The sequence below is a fragment of the Gallinula chloropus genome (genome assembly GCF_964237585.1).
Source record: "Gallinula chloropus genome assembly, chromosome: 2".
Taxonomy (NCBI): Eukaryota; Metazoa; Chordata; class Aves; order Gruiformes; family Rallidae; genus Gallinula; species Gallinula chloropus.
The window spans coordinates 114,712,890-114,730,048 of record NC_140086.1 but is presented as its reverse complement, the minus strand read 5'-3'; the positions used below and the strand labels follow the sequence as shown (position 1 = coordinate 114,730,048).

At 40.1% G+C, this 17,159-nt stretch overlaps 1 protein-coding gene across 26 annotated transcripts in view; it reads right to left on the bottom strand.

Moving 5' to 3' along the window:
* CLASP2 (cytoplasmic linker associated protein 2) overlaps positions 1–17,159 on the bottom strand; it is a gene marked incomplete at its 5' end in the record, with an annotated part of 146,096 nt that overhangs the window by 71,150 nt on the left and 57,787 nt on the right. The gene's annotated exons all lie outside the window — the stretch shown is intronic.

Genomic DNA, 17,159 nt, shown 5'->3' with positions numbered 1-17,159 from the left:
GACTTAAAAAACCCCTGAACATTCATCTTGTGTAAAGCAGACCTTGAAATCTGATTTCACCACGAATAAGAAAAAAAATTAAACAACTCCAAACAGTTTTTGGTTTGCCAAAATTAATAGCTTCATTTTATTATTTTAATTTTTCTGTTTATCTGGAAACATGTTTAGTACAATAATCCCTAGTAGCTGTTAGCACAGACTTCTGAGACCTGCATCCTGATAACACTAATACTCCCCCCCTCAAATGCATGGAATTTCAGAGTATATACCAAAGTGAGAGTTATTTCTCATTAAACGGAATTCCTCAGGATGACTTTTCACCTTAACACATAATGCCACAATCAGTCCTGGAGTTTGGGGATTTTTTTTAAAGCTTGAATAGTAGTCCTACATGATTTATTTACCTCTCAAAGCTCTAAGAACTTCAACAAAGAAATCAAGAACAGTGAAGGGAATGTTGCCTTGGAGTAAAATCTGAACTCCTTCTCAGAGCACTCATTCTACAGGACTGCATCACCTGGAGGAAGCTCCCAAAACCCTTCCAGATACATACTAAAGAACTGTCATACTGTTTTGGGTTTGTGTGGCAAGGTCTTGGTAGTGTGGTGGGGTGGCAAAGGGTTGCAAGGGTGGCTTCTGCAAGAAGCTGCTAGAAGCTTCCCCTAGGTCTGACAGAGCCAATACCATCTGGCAGAGGGGTTTTTGCCACTAGAGAAAGGAGTGGGAAGACGTGAGAAACTTTGCAGACACCAAGGTCAGTGAAGAAGGAGGGGGAGGAGATGCTCCAGGCTCCTGAGTAGAAATTCTGCTACAGCCCCTGGAGAAGATCATGTCTCTCTGCAGCCCACAAAAGACAACAGGGAGTTAGAGATTCCATCTGCAGCCTGTGGAGGACCACACATGAAGAAGGCTGTGACCCCACGGGAAGCCTGCACTGGAGCAGGCTCCTGGCAGGACCTGCAGCCCATGGAGAGAGGAGCCCATACTGGAAAAGGTTTGCCGGCAGGACTTGTGACTCCATGAGGGACCCACACTGGAGCAGTCTGGTCCTGAAGATCTGCACCCTGTGAAAAGGGCCCATGCTAGGGCAGTTTGTGAAGAACTATGGGGAAGACTCACTCTAAAGGAAGTTGAGTGAGGACAATCTTCTGTGAAAGGGACCTCACACTGGAGCAGGGGAAGGAAGAGTGTGAGGAGTCCTCCTGAGGATGAAGGAGTGGCAGAGACGTGTGATGAACTGACTGCAACCCCCATTCTCCAACCCCGGCGCTACTCGGAGGGAAGAGGTAGAGAATACGGGAATAAACTTGAGCCCTGGAAGAACGGAGGGGTGGGGGAAGGTGTTTTAGGATATGGTTTTATTTCTCATTACCCTGCTCTGTTTTGACTGGGTAATAAATTAGGTTAATGTTATTCCTGGTTGAGTCTATTTTGCCTGTGACAGTAATTGCTAAATGATCTCTCCCTGTCCTTATCTCAACCCACAAACCTTTCATTATACCTTCTCCCCCATTCAGCTGAGCAGTGGCAGTGATAGAGCAGCTTTGGTGGGTAACTGGCATCCAGCCAGGAAACCATCTGAAAACAGTGTCTGGATTTCACTTTCTTGCAAATACCAAGAAAGCTCTTTTTTAAAGGGGCAAACTCAAGTTTGCTGTCAAATCAAACAAGGTCATCAGACCCAGGCCATACTACAGGCCTAAAACTGTTTGAGAAGCCTAAACCTCCCAAGGTGAAGCTTAGCAGAATCCTTATGTATTTTTAATAACTGAATCTGGCAGATAATGTAACATGTTACCCGCATGGAGATAATCAGTCCAGTAGAATGTTTACTTCTGGTGAACAAAACAGAAAAAAATCGTAAAATTTTTTACAGCAAAAGAGCACTGGGAATGAGGGTCTTGGTCTCTTTCAGTGAGGCCAACAGGACAGGTGGCAGAATGTCCTCCCTAACTTGCACAGCACAGATGAAATGGAGGCATCAGGGAGAGAAGACACATATTTCACTAACAACAGAGCAAATAAAAACCCACAAGGGAAAAGCAGTTAAGGCTGAGTGGTCAACTAAAACAGAAAGCTAGGACTTCTTGATTAATCAAACTCTTCTTTGAAGAGTGCCACCATCTAAATATGTCAGAGTTTACAGTCCCTGATCATTTCTTTATAGGGCAAGGAATTATCTCTGTTGTGTTTGTATACTTGTGCAGTTTGGAAACATGAGGGTTCACTACCACTACAAATGTGATGGTTAACATACTACATCACAACACTGCTAGGCAGAGTAAGACCTCTCACATGCCTCTGCAGCTGCTTAGTACAAAAAATTCCAAAGTGTTATCTAGCAAAATTTGGCCTTGTTGCCTGCAGTATGATATAGGAACATCTAAGAAATTTTGACAGACTAAGCTCAAGGATGTTGTAAAGAGATGCTGTATATAACACATTTCTACATGTGTATCTCCAACACCATGTGTCATAATTGCCAATAGCAGCCAGAAGGGAAAGACATTATAACTGCCTATTTCCCCTCCTTCCAGGCAGCAGAGAGAACAAGTCCTTGTTCTTCACAACGTGAATGAGAACCTGCTTGGCTAAGAAAAGGAAGAGCAGAACACACCCTTCTGCCACACCATCTTTTACAGCTCCTAAAAGGGAGGATGCCCTGGTCAGAGCAGAACTGTGGAAAGAAAGAATCTGGCAGAGGGACACCATACTAAACCAGATGGTACAAAGAGCCACTTGGATGCTCAATCTATTACCTCATTTGTCCTTCCCAAAACGCTCCGACATTTAAGAAAATCTCATAGCATCAAAATAATCACAGTGAATATGCAGCACATAGTGCATACTTGTCTAAATTGAAAAAAAAACCTTAAAGTTTTTCAAGGTTAAAACATAGTTTTCATATGCTTGAAGAACTTAGTTTTTAAAATGTTTAGAATTATATACACAGTTCAAAAAAGGTTTCTGTTCTTACCCAAACTTAACGAAAGCTAACTCACTGATTTAGTCACAACACAGTAAACCCCTAGGAAGCTCATACCACATGTTTCTTTGCAACCTGATAACATTGTAAGACTACAGTGTTCCCAGGACACTAGAGGCACAATCCCACCTTCCACTCCCCCCCCTCCCCCGCAATTAACAGTTTATGCAACTCTTGTATTACTATTCAGTTATGTAAATACCTAAAAGCCACTGCTAAAGCAGGGGGAAAATTACTTTGCATTCCCACCTATCATTTAACCATTTTTCTGCCAAGGGAATAAACTTAAAGAAATCAAACAGTAAAAACTGACACATAGAGACCATAACAGAAATCCATAGAAAAGCTGTAGATTTCAAGTATTCATATTGCACTCCTGTACACTGTAAAGGGCATGAAATTGCCTTGTTAAGTAAGTAGACAGCGTCTTTAGTCTGCCCTTTAAAATTCAGGCAATAGCATGGACTACAAAACAGATTTTTCCATCACTTTAACACCATCCAATAATGCATCCTGAGGAATAAGATAAAATTCTTTATCTAAAGTAATATAAGTATTGCTTAAAGAGAAAGAGGAAGAGCAGACTACTATGTAAAATCCATTTGACATAGTTCCTGCATACAGAATTTTCCACCTTCCCCAGTCTCAACCACCAGTTCACTTTTACAGACCACTTTTGAAATTAACACTCCCAGAAAATTGTTTTACTGCCACTTTTCCTGGTAATAAAAAGAAAACTTAACCTGCTGGTGGTTTTTTTTTTGGCTGGTGACATTAAAAAATTTATTTTTAATGGCACATTCACTTCTATTTCCCTAATATTTCTCCTCTTCAAGTGCATAGCCACCTATGCTTACCAAAATAATGTCTGAAGTAACTGTCTTCTCTTTATAGTGTACATGCCAAAACTCTGCTGCACAACGAGGAAAAACATCCCTCAACCTTTCCCTCCCCAACCTCTTTGTAGGTATATTTACCAATCCTGTTTATTAAGTCACTGTTTCTGAGAAGACAAAAAAATGACAGAACTCATCCTGCTCTTTCCCAGTTCGGGAGAAAGTCTTTCACTAAGCTAACAACATTCAGGGTAGTCACAAACAAGTAGATGCCTTCAAAGGAACTCTCATGCTTTTGTAGACTTCAGTCTCCTCCACAAAAGCAACAGCAGAGCTTTACTACCTCAAAGCTGCCATATCTGACAGAGCACACATTATGATGAACTGATTTGTTGTTGTTACTTACGTCCTCAGACCAACCTGTGATGATGAATTTGTGAAGTTCCTCTCAAGTGTTAATACCTTCCACTGAATAGCACATGTTCTTAACCTTACCCACAGAACACACAATCAAAGTACAAACAAGTGCAACTACTGCATTCTTAATGGCAAGAGCACTATAAACAACTACAAGCCAACCACTGCACTGAACATCTGCAAATGCTCAGCAGATAACTACAGTTCACAGCCTCATCAACTGGCTTTTTCTTAAGTGGCTGCAATTTACATTTACCCTACCCCAGGGACTTGGCCCACTGAACCCAACTCAGCCTCCCTCAGCTGAGACCCAGAAGAGAAAAGCATCTGAACAAGAGGGCAAAGAATCCACACCAGAAATTTATCTATGTTATTTGTTAGTTTCCATTCATAATCTTTACTTATATTTGTCCTTCAAGCACTCTGCTTAGACAGATGCACACGGAAACCTGCAAGCCTAAGCTGCACTTCAGGAAGCTGCAGAGTATCAACCAAGCATAGCGATCAGACGTGATGTGGAAGTAAATTATTGCACATGAAGCATGTCCAAGTTTTACTGTGGATTTGTGGCTTGGGTTTGTTGGGGGTTTCTTAAACTTCAGTTCAATGAGCCTCAGGAGAGCAGCAAAGGTAACAAACCACTCCCTGCCGACTGGGAAGCACACAAGATGATGTCACCTAAAGCTAAATTTAAATATTTCTAAAATTTTGTGAGACCCCAGGAGTCTTTTTTTGAAGAAAGGTTTGGGGTTTTTTCCAGTCACAAGGCTTAGAGTTCAGCATTGTGAACAGCTCAGCACCAGAAAGGATACTGCATGCAAGCAAAGAGATTACTCTCTCTTCTGCAGAATCAGTTCCTGCAGCTGAGTTCATCCCTTCTTCCAACTGAATCGTTTGAAATCTTTCTGTGATAATCACGACAACTTTGGGACTGCTCACTTGTTCTACCACCTTGATGATCTCCCCCAGTATATACAAAGCTGTGCATGATGGGATGACAAAACAATTGAAAACTACACACAAGAAGAAAGATGCCACAAGTGATACTGCACTGGTGGTTTTGTTTTGAAACAAAAGCCCATTTAATCCAAGCATGCTTACCTGTAATAAACAATTAAAGCACTGGTCTAAACATTTTTAAAGTGTTCAACTTATATTTGGTAGCCAACCTTTACTAGTCATATTTATTATTTTTCTGCTTCTGCAGGTCTTCTGACCAACATTTCAGAACAAAAATTTCCCCGTGAAAAAGGGAATTTCAAAACTGGTACAGAAACTTAGGGGTGACAAAGCAAACTCTGAAGCTCTGTTTCACTTTTTGTTCTTAAAAGCTTTTCTCAACACACTTCCCTACAAAAGAAATTGTATCTATTTTCTGATACATCACAAATTAAGCATTAGAACACTCTAAAAAGGGTTCTTTTATAGAAATGACTTTTATCCTTCAGAATTCCCTAACTGCAGACAGTTAAGAGTATCTTAGTGAGAACACAGCTAGAATGAGATGTGGTCTCTGACTTTTTTCTCAAAAGAAAAAAAAACACCCCTAAATCTATACCCACATCTCAAGTAAATCAGAAGTTTCATTTAACTACTAGACCCTGCAGCAGAAGTATGCGGATCAGTCTGGAGTTCAAATAAAATAAAGTGCTTTTACCCTCTTGGTTTTGTTGAATAATAAACAATCAGCTGTAAATTAAGAACTGACAGCAGCTTCATTTCAGTGTAGGCTAAGCAGGCAAGATAAGCTCACATACTTAGCTCTTGGTGTAATAGGTTGACCAGCAACTCCCACTCACTCCTACCAACCACCCTAATTCTAGCACTAGTATGTCTGAACAGCAAATCACAACAGGGAGTGGCTAAACTGAGAACAAAATAAACTGGCCAAGAAGAATGGTTTCCATGACGTTAAGTTCCCTGGTCTGCTTCACTGCGGGGCCAGACAATCCAGTGGATGTGCCAGCACAATCCAACGGATGACCTGGAACACAAATGGATTTGTGGAGATAAAGAAGGAAATGTCTCCAAGCCGCATAAACAGTGCAGCTGCTGAAAGCCTAAGCACAGGCTGAAGGGAGGAGAGCAATAGTCAGACAAAACATACTCAAAAACAAGTTGAAAGGCAACCTAGTGGAACCAAGACCCTTCTCACTAAATGTGGGGAGGACCTAAACAAAGTGCTGATACAAAACCAAAAGCAAACACACCCACACGAGCTACAAAGAATCAAGTTACAGGAATCAGATGCTGCTTCCTGTAGAATGCAGGAAACAATTTTTGGAATCCCCATCAAACACAATGACAAAAAACGAACTGTTTGCAAAGAGAGCTCTTGAGTATGGTACTTGCAATGGGCAGAGATAGTGCTCCATCACCAAATCCTGTTCCCAGTTCTAGCAGGCAGCTGTTACGAAGGTCATATTTAATTATTTCTTGTAATATAAACTCTGCTCTTTGTTACGTCTCTGACACTAGGATTTTTCCTGAATCTTCTGTGCCTTTCCAATAACCTTCACAAAATCTACTTACTTATCCTTGGGTCAGTTCCTTATTACTATTTGATAACACTGATCGCTTACTTTAAAATAGGTATTGGGGAGGGAGCTAAGTTAATAGTGCTTCACAATGTTAACTGCCACCTCTGAGAAGAGTGAATTTTAAGAAAATAACTTTGATGAAGCCCTATGCACAGACTGAATTTCAGTAACTCAAGGAATCTCTTTATCTTTCCAGGTGTAAGATTACTGCTACAGTTAAACACACAGTCCAGAATAACATCTGTTCTGAACCACTTTTTGCAATTCTGCTTCGGGAAACCAAGAACCAAATGTCTGGAAAAGTGAGGATTAAGAATCTCAGAAAATTCCCTCCTTCGTGGTATCTAAAGCAATTTGATATACTGCACACACACACACTGTGACACAAGAAACACTGGTGGTCTTAATTTACCAATGTTCTAAGTGTTCTCATTTCTACGTTTGAAAGACTGATCTTTGGATTTTCATCAAATAAATTGAATAAAAGCCTTCCAACAGACAAGTAAAAGACCTATTCCTCAGGGTCAAATATTCAGATAAAAATAAAGCAAGTGACTAAGAATACAGCCTTTAGGTTGCTTGCTTAAGTTATGAAACAATTTGAGAGCAACAAAGGAGTAGCCCTTGCTCCAGATGGAAACACTTCCATGAATACTAGACAAGGTGCTTTTTTTTCGAAACAAGACAGACTTACTTCTACATAGTTGCACTGGTAAATCCTCTAGAACGCATATAATTAGACTAATTAAAATGAAATTATGTTAGCATAACAACTTGTACCAAGTTCTATTCACAGCATAAACTGTACTGGCCAATGCATGATTATGCTGGTGTAACTCTGTGCCACTTACTGGCTTTGCTGTACAAGCTAAGAAACAGATCATGCTGCTAACTGCCACAGCTCTGCCAGTAAAAGCAGTAGCAATCTTAGTTTAGACAAAAAATTGCATCAGCAGAATTCCAGCTGCCTTGTGTCTGTTTTCTGAGGAAAAAAAGTATAAATAAATTAATTTCATGTGGAAATAAGTAACTCCCCATCCTCAAAAACATCTGTTGTTATGAACTTACATTCTCAGCAGTTTTGCAAAGCACACGCCTTGCCTACCAGACAAACCTCACAAATAAAACTTAGGCAACCACTGGGAGAACTGGGAGATTACTGTCTTGGGTGGTTCAATACATCTGCCTGATAGTTATTACCTGCATAGAGGGGAGCAAGGAGGAAGAAGAGGAACAGCAAAAGGAACATGGACCAGACTCTTAAGTCACTGCAATCCATGATTTAACTTAAGCTAAAATGACTTTAACTTAGGCTGAACTGCCTTTGACAAGAACACTGGGCAGACATACTCAGTTGTTTCAACACAAGTCACAGGAGGGTTTTTTTTAAATAATTTCAGAATAAATTAGAGTTTAACATCAGGCACAACACAGAATCCAAATAAGCTTTTTTTAAATGGCAGAGCTTTAACTGACAAAGACTTCATGTTGTTTTAAACCAGCTTAGAAGACAATCAAGTTATAAGCAAGTGACTTTTGCAAAGTAGAAAAGCCTTTGCTAGAAAGCCCACTTTAAGGAAACTGACAGATGAATCCTGTCATGTTCAGCCCAAGTGACTGACATTCATTCTGAACTGCCTTGTCCACCTCAGCTCCTCCAGTGCCAAAAGTCATTGTCCCTGAGTCACCCAGAAAGTTATTCAAGCTTGAACAGCAGCACAAACTGAACAAAACAGCAAAATACCTTCTATTCCTTACTTTACCACCTACATTAGGAACTTGGCAGACATGCTTACAGAACTGGAGATCCCACCTGCATCATGCCTGGTTCATTAAGCATTCCTCCTACGTGCCACAGACACTGCACATGAACAGAAGTTTCCACCCAGCAAGTGAGTGTTCTGTCTCTGAAGATGGAGATGCTAAGCAGGTCTATCCATACAATTACTCACCCCAGGAAAGAGCAGGAGCAGGAAGGACCAGAAGAAATTGGGAGTGAACAATGCTTACAAGGAAGGTGGTGGTTCAGGGTGTTTAACTATTAGGATAGCGCAACTCAGTCCTTGAGGTGTGTCATATTAATCAGGAGCAAAGAAAGGACTCATGTACTAAGGAGAAGGAGAAAGTAATTCTTACTTGGACTGAAGATCACTGCATCAGCATGCATGCCTCGAAGTCTTTATCATGGAAGTTCCTGTGGAATTGTGTACTGAATAGGACGTTACCTGAGAAATGCAGTCAATAGCATTTGAAGCCAATTCCTAATACTAAGTGCACAGTTTTAACAACTTTAGCCTCAATTCCTATCTACCACAGTTTCCTAAGTATGTGAAGTCAGGAATACCACTCCAGAGATCAAGTCACAAGCATCTGTGAAGCATGTATAAAACAAGACAACCACACAACAAAGAAATTCATAGTGCTTTACCTAGCAGGAGGTTTGGATGGCATGCACTAGGCAAGACCAAACCCTGGGTGTGGAAATAAAACTATCAGTTCCGTAAGCAGCAAGAATACAGATACCTGATTTCTTTTAGGCTTATCTCACAGTTGATTAATGTCAGTTTCTACTCCACTGTAAGCTCAGTCATCTTTCAAATCACACAAGTATTCTTGCTCACACAGTTATCTTCCAAAGCACTCATCAATTTCTTTACTAAGGACTCAATTTTCACACATACTTCAAACAACACACATTTAAGATCCTGGCTCATTTGTCCCATTTCAAAATGTAAGCTGTAAAGTTATCCTTTTATCAATACTTTCAGTTGTTCGTATAGCTTGTTAATAACTGATTATTTACATTTTACTTTAAATCTGTTCATTGTCTCATACCTGAATAGGGGAAATCGCACTGATTGTTTTGCATTACAGAAATTACTGAGAGCAACAAACAGATCATTTCTATCATCTATACTTTGTGCTGCAGGACAGACTGGGTTGAGACACTGATTTTTTAGAGTTGTTGTGGTATAAGGTTTCAGAAAAATTACATTTTCATTACTGTTGTCACTTCTCTGCAATACCATTTAAATATGTTTCTGAATACCATTTAAACAGTAGTTCCATTAAAAACAAAACAGAACTACCAGAGCCTGCCAGAACAGGCTATGCAACTACAGTTTTTGGATATTACCACACATTTGTATCTTTTACTTCTGAAAGTTCACAAGTGAAAGGCAGAAGGTCAAAGTGATTTGGTTTTAACATACAGCTGTTCTCCTATATTTTTAAGAGCATTTCACTTGTTGCAACTAACATTTGTGCCTTTGCTGAAATGTCTCAAAATCTATTGCCTCGTATACTTCTGCAGTCCATGCTTCTCTTATTGGAAAGCTTATATAATTGGCCAAAGAAATTAAACAGGTTTGGGTTTTTTTAAGACATCTTTTACCCTCACAGCTCCCCAGCCCTACAAGGAAGAATTGCACCCGCCACTTTGCAGAGCAACTCCTCCTCCACAGCTGCAATGCAGGAATGTTTTGGAAGGGTTGTCTTTGCTTACTCTTCAACATGGCCACATTCCATAAGGACTCAAAGGTCAGCTGATTTCAGTCCAGTTCCTCTTCTCTCCTTCCTCTTTCTCTTTCAGGATTCAGCCATATGAAAATACTAGCAAATTGTTTCCCCTTCTTACTGCTTGAAAAATCAGTACAATGACAAACTAAACAAGGGGTGGGCTCTCTATCTTATTCCCACCACTGCCTGGTACCACTATGATCTCTAGTGGGATGTTTGGGACTACAACACAGGTAGTCAAAACAACATTACAGATGAACAATGAGCTCTTATCTCCAGACCTCATAATTACTTGCTTTTCCTATTCCATCCATTTGTAAGCTGCCTACTAGCCTTTGACCTTTAGAGAAAGGGAATCAGGTACAACATCATGCTTATACCAACATAATAAACCCTACAATGTCATTGAAACTTCTATAAATTAGTGCAAAATAAACTGAAGTAGTACGAACTATCTGCCAACTCTCCTAGGGCGACAGATAGAAAACAGTGATACTAATGAACAGTAGTATCATACATTTATATAGTCTATGAAGGTATATGTACATAGGTGTTTGTACACACCTAAACATTTTGAACAATTTAGAATATTAATTCATTTTCGCTTCAGTTTCCTCATGAAGGCTGATTTTCCAATCCACTTACTGAGGCTAACTGCAAAGCAAAGCATCTGTTAAAAGAATGGAAACCCCAGTGACAGGCATTTATCATGGACAAGGGGAACACGTCACTGATCACATGCAAGGAAACATCCTCCTCAAGGGCTACTCAGGGGAGTAATTAACAGAACCAAACCAAACAATTCCAGGAGAACCTGTAAAGTTGGAAGCCCTCCTACTTCCCTAAAGTTGGGTTTAAATCAGCTGCAATTCATGACTGTGGGACTGCAACCCAGCACTTCCATGGCCAGGAAGCTCTCAGGAGGGAAGATGGACAAGGAAGTAAACAGGCATTCTGACACAAGCCCTCTCACTCAGAGTGATAACCAAAGCTCATCTCTAAGGGTGCTCAGGAAGACAGAAAGGCTGATTTCAGCTGGGAACTTGCAGAAAAATCTTTCAAGCTCACAACAACCTGGAAGCCAAAAAGGGAAGCAAGTACCACAGAAAGTCAGGGATGCTTTGCTGACCAAGATTATCTGTGAGCAGTTTTATGTCATACAAAAGGCCAATACAGAACAATGAAAAATAAATCATGGACCATTTTACGCAACAATTGCGGCACTTTGGAAGCCACTTAATGATGGGTACACAAATAGTGAAAGACTCCTGAACTTATTTTCTGCAGAATTCAAAAGTTAAAAGAAAAGCTTGGCCATTGATTACTATGAAGCTTTTTTTTGGTGCAAATAAACACAGAACTTCACGAGTCTGAACACAACTGATACAGCAAGCAAGGAATTTACCTCATTTCAAGTCCATTCACTAACAATTGCAGTTCCACAATTATGAAACCCTTCTGATTTTTTTAAAACAAAAACTATAGTATGCAGTTTTAATAATGTTCATTTCACTAGGCTACAACATCAGAAGGCAAGTATCCATTTTTCAATACAACATTTGTTTTATGCAGAGCCTTCTACTAAAGCCTCTAACGCTTCAAAGTTTCTGCTACAACATTGAGTTGAAAGAAGAAAAACCGTACCACTTCATTACTGCTTTAAGAACTGTAATGCTATTACCAAGAAGGAAAAGAGAAGCATTATGACACTGACAAAACACACTCTAGACTCATAAAAAAGCTAAACTTCAATTTCCTAAAGTTGGGAATATCTTCCTGTGGTTAAGAATGTGTTCCTACAGTTACCAAAAACATACAGTATTTTTATGTTTCTCACAGCCTGCTTCTGCCAAAGCTACTCACCTGGTTCCCCAGTTTTCTAGTTATTTTATTTCCACCTAAAAGGAAACATTTTTCCTGGATTTTTTTTTTTTTTGAGCAATCATCAAACTTTAGAAGGCTTCTTTTTAAGAATTAAGACCACCCTAAAACTGAAGGTTGTTTCAAGTAATGACAGCGTGAAACCTCAAAGTGGCACAGTTACAGTCTTCACTGAAGGGCCAGATCCTTTGAACAGAAGGCAACATCACAATGTGTATGTTGGGAAAAAACCTCGTTTTGCATGCACACATTTTTAATAGAAAATAACAACAGTGCTCTAAATCCTTGGGGTTTCAATTCATATTCTTCATGCCTGGCATCAACATTATTCTTAATCCAACTTTTAAAAAAGCAGTTACAGTAATGCTGACACTTTATAACAATTAATAACATCCCCTTTTGCTGGTTTGTCATTGGACAATTGTTACGCTTCAAAAAGCATAACCACCCTGTTAGTTGTATGTAGTAAGTAACACATAACACCACCAACTGGCCAATACACTATAGATTAAAAAAAGGCCAATGAACCATAAGTAAAGTACAGCATCTTCCCACGGAAGGCAAGCGCAATAAAGTCCACTTTGCTTCACATGACAACGTTAAGAATGACGTTCCAGCCCTACAGAGGTTCCATAAAACCATACAACAACGAGTTAACACAACTTTGGGCTTCCTCAGCAAGCTTTACCCTCCAAATGCCACCTGGCTCTCCTGAAGTACCACCGTGCCTAAACTTAACCCATTTTAAAGACTACTGACATTCTGGGAAAGGAAGGCCATCTTCTTGTTGAGGTATGGACTCAAGTTTCCTACTAACATCTAGACTATATAAAGCTTCTGAGTAGCATGCAAGCGAACAATTCCCTAGAAGACTTGGAACAGGGAATTCACATTTGCAAGAGAACCTGCCAAAGCCCTACAAAAGATCTTTGAACAGCACAAGGACAAGAATAGAGCTCATTTGGCTAACACACTCTACTTAAGTCTTTTCCTACTATAAATTACGGTGTCACTCACAACTGAAAAGCCGCTTGCCAGGCTGCCAAGAAAGAGCCCGTGAGTATCCATTTCTGCAAGGGTAGAACACACACTGTGCACGTTCTCAGTAAGAAAGCCTGAGAGCAAAGGGGTATTTCCAGAGGCTCTGCCACTTGAATGAAGAGCTGAAAGCAACTGTGACACAAGTAAGTAGATCAGCTATGCATTTCCTGGCATAAGACTATCTCTGGTAAAGTGTATTGACCATGGAATAGGGAATATGCCAAACAAAGCACTGCCCTGTTAAGGTGAAGACCCATCACTTCTCATTCATCACACACAGAAGGAACGTCAGATGAGAGACTGCTGGAATTTTAGCTCTCAGGGCAGTACCCTGCTACAGCTGCCTGCTCTGATACTTTTCTGGCAAGCTGTCTTCTACAGACTTCATCACACCTGTCAGCGAATGCACAAGTTCTACAAGCTCTCCCACTCTTACAGCCAACAGGAAAAGATCTTACACAGTCACTCCCACACAAGCAAAGAGAATTCTAGCCATAGTAAGACACTGTTATTTCCCATGTACATTACTGGACAATGATTTTGCATTTCCTACATTAAATGCCCAACACAGAGGAAAAAAAAAAAAACCTTTTAGCATATTGGATGGGTCCTCTCACTTTAACAGACTATCTGGTCAGTGGTGGAATTACCCATTTCTTCAATAAGAAACATCTCCATAGAATATCTAATGAAAAGCCAAGTACCCAGGCATCTGAAGTATAATTCAGCAGATATAAGCATGAACGGAAGCAAGAAGCATGGCTAAGAGGTTTAATTTTCTTAGCCTCAAGACAGGACAGCCTCCACTTCCTTTTGGAACCAGGAAAAAAGCTGTACTTACTTTATTGCCATCTACAGCTGATAAAAAAGGTATTTTTCTAAAGCAATATCCTAGGAAAAGGATCTCTGGAATGTAAAAGGCAATTTAAATAAATGGAACTTGCAGTCATCTCAGTCTATGCTCTACACAATTTATACCTGCACTAGCAGTTTTGCCTGGCCACAGAGGCCTGAAAAGAAGAAACTGAAGCGAAGGACTGCTTCAGCTGTGGGTTACTGACATGACTCAGTAGATTTTTGTGAAAAGGAAAGGAAAAGCAACACAGTTAATGAAGCTGCTGCCACTTCCTCCTCCAAGGCTGAACTGCAACTTCTTAGTACATACACAAGGTATTCAAAAGAGCCAGAGAAAACTTCAGCAAGCAGGACCCACAGGTGGCAGAGCCACGATGTGAACGGTCATGAGCCTGAAATACCTGCAGCCATGAGCTACAGTGCTTATAAGGGAAATGGGAGAAGAGACATTCCCACTGATTACAGACTTGGAATGAAGTGGTAAGCAAAAGGATTTGGGATTGCAGAATATTGCAGAGCCCTACTAACTCAACAAGAGCAGAATTTGCTCCATAAAGATGGCAATTTTGGGGCTAGAGAAAAGCATCAGAAGTACTTCAGACTGCAAAGCAGATTCTACAGAAAGCAGATGTGAAAAATCATCAAGATTTGTTTGTAGCTGTTAAGATCCATGAGGCCTCAAGATAAGCAGAATGAGATGCCCTAAGTGGACTCTTCAAACACCATGGTTGTCTGTGGAGTAAAGATCTCTAAACCCAGCATTTTGCCCTATACTGACACTACACTTCTAGACACTTGCCCTACGTTTCACTAGTTGTCACTAGTAGGCATTTCTAACTACTGTTAGATGGGACAGTGGGCTATGCAGACCTCTTGTCTGACCTAGTATCATTCATATGAACTATGTTATGGGCAACTCATTTCTGGAAGAGATTATGGCTCAATTTACTTCTTTAAGAGATATATTTGGCACCTTCACTGATGTTCTTTATTAGGCTAGGAGATGGGAGGATTTGTAAATACTGTGCAGAAGAGTAAGGCACTCTTACAGCATAGACATCTAACATTTCCATAAGCCAGAAAGCTTGTTACTAGACTTAACCAGTTTAAGCACTAGTAACCTCAAAAATTATCTTTCAATGTTTTTCCTCCATCTCCATACAAATAACAACCAGCTGGAATAAAATGAAGTTAAATACTAACTGCTAAAAATTAAACCAGTGGTAATAGCCATGCTGATCAATGGTGGCACGTGGAAAATGCAAAGAAGAAGAAAGATTGAGGGTCACCTCAAGAAAAGCTTGAAGGAAAAAAAAAAAAAATCGAAGAACATTTAAACTAAGAAGTATATAGTTATTTATGTAAGGAAAGACATCTGTGCACAGGTTAACAGACCTGTAAAAGTTCCTCCCTGATAGACAACAAGAGAAAAAAAAATAGAGGTAGTCAAGAACAACTGAAGGTTGGAAGACAAATTTCCACCTTCTAGTGATCTGGTGAAGCATAGAAGGCATAACATCTTTTCTACAAATTATTAAGGCAAAATTTCTCCACAGTCAAGCATTTGAGCCATCTGCACAGCCACACCATAGACACCCATACAGACAAGCATTTAAAGAACAATTTAATCAACATTATAAAGGCCAGCCAAACATCTAACCCAAAATTCTGTATACAGACAGGGGAAAAATATGCACATGTCAACACTCCTCAGTATTTTCAAGAGTTTAAAGGAGATAGCATAAAGCAAAGAGTGACAAAAGGTTCTGGCATGCTTAAAATTTGTCCTTATTCCACATATCTTTCAATATTAATTTTTCTGAAGTTTGGCAATATAGGAAAAGGAGGCAAAACAATGTAACATTTTTGGTGTTTTCAACATCCTTTACTACGGCATTTTAAGACAACCAGAAGAACCAGTTGAGGGGTTACTCTGTTCTTCTTTTCACTTCTCCTGATCTCCTACCTCCATGTTTTTACTGCAGAGCATTTAAAGTGGAAGTCTATACAGAAAAACAATTTTACATTGAAAAATTCCTACATTAAATGAAATATTCTTAAAAGAAGCATATACTGAAAGAAACAGGAACTCCTGAGCATTCAGTTCTGGTAATACGTTGGTCTTGCTACCAGACCCACCATGCTTCAGGTTAAAGTAGATATTATTCACAGAATCACAGAATAACAAGGTTGGAAGAGACCTTTGAAGATCATCGAGTCCAACCATTCCCATCCTAAGCTAAACCATATCCCTAAGTACCTCATCAACCCTTTTTTTGAACACATCCAGGGAAGGTGACTCAACTCCCTCCCTGGGCAGCCTGTTCCAGGCCCTGACAACTCTTCCAGTAAAAAATTTTTTTCTAATATCCAATCTAAACCTGCCCTGGCACAGCTTCATGCCATTTCCCCTTGTTCTATTACCTGTCACCTGGCTGAAGAGACCATCACCCACCTCTCTACAACCTCCTGTCAGGTAGTTGTAGGTCTCCCCTCAGCCTCCTCTTCTCCAGGCTAAACATCCCCAGCTCCCTCAGCCGTTCCTCATATGATTTGCCCTCCAGCCCCTTCACCAGTCTGGTTGCCCTTCTCTGCACTCGCTCAAGGACCTCAATGTCCTTCTCATGGTGGGGAGCCCAGAACTGCACACAGTACTCAAGGTGCGGCCTCACCAATGCCGAGTACAGGGGCACAATTACCTCCCTAGACCTACTGGCCACACTGTTTTTGATACAAGCCTAGATGCCATTGGCCTTCTTGGCTGCCCGGGCACACTGCTGTAATATATAGAGAGTGTTATTTTCATGTAATAATAACAAATGCTAAGAGTCAATTTCATGAGCCAAGTTCCTTTAAGATGTACATTTAAGAAGCACCATCTTTTAGATGGTACCTTCTGCTTCACGCTGCTATCAGCTTTGAGTTATACTATGGCAGCGTTGATCCCGCCCTATGGGGAATCTTCTCTATTTATGAGGAACTCTGAATATCACATTAGAAAAACAGAAAATTGTCAAAACATTAGTTATAATTAAGGCAGCTTGTTTGGCATGTGTATCTTATTTCAGATTTTATCTTTGCTTT